This window comes from Carassius gibelio, chromosome A9, assembly GCF_023724105.1.
Source record: "Carassius gibelio isolate Cgi1373 ecotype wild population from Czech Republic chromosome A9, carGib1.2-hapl.c, whole genome shotgun sequence".
NCBI classification, from domain to species: domain Eukaryota; kingdom Metazoa; phylum Chordata; class Actinopteri; order Cypriniformes; family Cyprinidae; genus Carassius; species Carassius gibelio.
Genome location: NC_068379.1, coordinates 2,194,299 through 2,196,798, shown reverse-complemented (window position 1 = coordinate 2,196,798; position 2,500 = coordinate 2,194,299). Strand labels below are relative to the sequence as shown.

Sequence of the window (2,500 nt, the reverse complement as noted above, 5' to 3'; positions counted from 1 at the left end):
ATCCTTCAACCTCTGGGTTACACACGCTTCCGCTGGTCCACTCTGCTGTATTCACCCCAGATGGGACTCAATCCCACAATCCCTGGCTTAAGAGGCCAGTGCCTTATCCATTAGGCCACTGGGGCTTGAAAACAGATGCTAACTTGCCCTTTTATATCTCAATCTTTTTCAGGAGGCCTTTACAATGCACACAAAGAGTCTTCTAGATGACTGAATATTATTAGAGGTCAAATTGGCCTCAGCTTTTCACGACCAGCTTGTGGCTTTTGTTCCTTTTTAGGGACTCAAGAGTGTTTAGAAGTTAAAAGGTCATAGCAGAGGATGGTTTCGATCCATTGACCTCTGGGTTATGGGCCCAGCACGCTTCCGCTGCGCCACTCTGCTGTAGTGCACCTTGACCGGACTCGAAACCACAATCTCTTTCTTAGGAGGCCAGTGCCTCAGGGATGTATAGATGTTAACTTTTTGTGCGTATTGTAAAGAGCTCCTGAATAAGATTGAGATTTAAAATGCCTTAGCAGAGGATGGTTTCGATCCATCGACCTCTGGGTTATGGGCCCAGCACGCTTCCGCTGCGCCACTCTGCTGTAATCAACCTTGACGGACTTGAAACCACAATCTCTGGCTTTGGAGGCCAGTGCCTCAGGAGTGTCTAGAAGTTAACTCTTTTTGTATATTGTAAAGGCCTCCTGAATAAGATTGAGATTTAAAATGCCTTAGCAGAGGATGGTTTCGATCCATCGACCTCTGGGTTATGGGCCCAGCACGCTTCCGCTGCGCCACTCTGCTGTATTCAGGAGGCCTTTACAATGCACACAAAGAGTCTTCTAGATGACTGAATATTATGAGAGGTCAAATTGGCCTCAGCTTTTCACGACCAGCTTGTTGCTTTTGACGTTTTTTAGGGTCTCAGGAGTGTTTAGAAGTTAAAAGGTCATAGCAGAGGATGGTTTCGATCCATCGACCTCTGGGTTATGGGCCCAGCACGCTTCCGCTGCGCCACTCTGCTGTAATCAACCTTGACCGGACTTGAAACCACAATCTCTGGCTTTGGAGGCCAGTGCCTCAGGAGTGTCTAGAAGTTAACTCTTTTTGTATATTGTAAAGGCCTCCTGAATAAGATTGAGATTTAAAATGCCTTAGCAGAGGATGGTTTCGATCCATCGACCTCTGGGTTATGGGCCCAGCACGCTTCCGCTGCGCCACTCTGCTGTAATCAACCTTGACCGGACTTGAAACCACAATCTCTGGCTTAGGAGGCCAGTGCCTCAGGAGTGTCTAGAAGTTAACTCTTTGTGTGTATTGTAAAGGCATCCTGAGTTTCAAAAAGGCTTAGCAGAGGATCGTTTCGATCCTTCAACCTCTGGGTTGAGCACGCTTCCGCTGCTCCACTCTGCTGTATTCACCCCAGATGGGACTCGAACCCACAATCCCTGGCTTAGGAGGCCAGTGCCTTATCCATTAGGCCACTGGGGCTTGAAAACAGATGCTAACTTGCCCTTTTATATCTCAATCTTATTCAGGAGGCCTTTACAATGCACACAAAGAGTCTTCTAGATGACTGAATATTATTAGAGGTCAAATTGGCCTCAGCTTTTCACGACCAGCTTGTTGCTTTTGACAATTTTTAGGGTCTCAGGAGTGTTTAGAAGTTAAAAGGTCATAGCAGAGGATGGTTTCGATCCATCGACCTCTGGGTTATGGGCCCAGCACGCTTCCGCTGCGCCACTCTGCTGTAGTGCACCTTGACCGGACTCGAAACCACAATCTCTGGCTTAGGAGGCCAGTGCCTCAGGGCTGTATAGATGTTAACTTTTTGTGCGTATTGTAAAGGCCTCCTGAATAAGATTGAGATTTAAAATGTCTTAGCAGAGGATGGTATCAATCCATCGATCTCTGGGTTATGGGCCCAGCATGCTTCCGCTGCGCCACTCTGCTGTAATCAACCTTGACCGGACTTGAAACCACAATCTCTGGCTTTGGAGGCCAGTGCCTCAGGAGTGTCTAGAAGTTAACTCTTTTTGTATATTGTAAAGGCCTCCTGAATAAGATTGAGATTTAAAATGCCTTAGCAGAGGATGGTTTCGATCCATCGACCTCTGGGTTATGGGCCCAGCACGCTTCCGCTGCGCCACTCTGCTGTAATCAACCTTGACCGGACTTGAAACCACAATCTCTGGCTTAGGAGGCCAGTGCCTCAGGAGTGTCTAGAAGTTAACTCTTTGTGTGTATTGTAAAGGCATCCTGAGTTTCAAAAAGGCTTAGCAGAGGATCGTTTCGATCCTTCAACCTCTGGGTTACACACGCTTCCGCTGCTCCACTCTGCTCTATTCACCCCAGATGGGACTCAATCCCACAATCCCTGGCTTAAGAGGCCAGTGCCTTATCCATTAGGCCACTGGGGCTTGAAAACAGATGCTAACTTGCCCTTTTATATCTCAATCTTATTCAGGAGGCCTTTACAATGCACACAAAGAGTCTTCTAGATGACTGAATATTA

At 47.4% G+C, this 2,500-nt stretch overlaps 1 non-coding gene across 1 annotated transcript; it reads right to left on the bottom strand.

The window, feature by feature from the left end:
- Positions 1-1,403: 1,403 nt before the first annotated feature.
- On the bottom strand, positions 1,404-1,476 carry trnar-ccu (transfer RNA arginine (anticodon CCU)). The gene has a single exon. It is a non-coding gene; the product is annotated as a tRNA-Arg (tRNA).
- Positions 1,477-2,500: the final 1,024 nt, after the last annotated feature.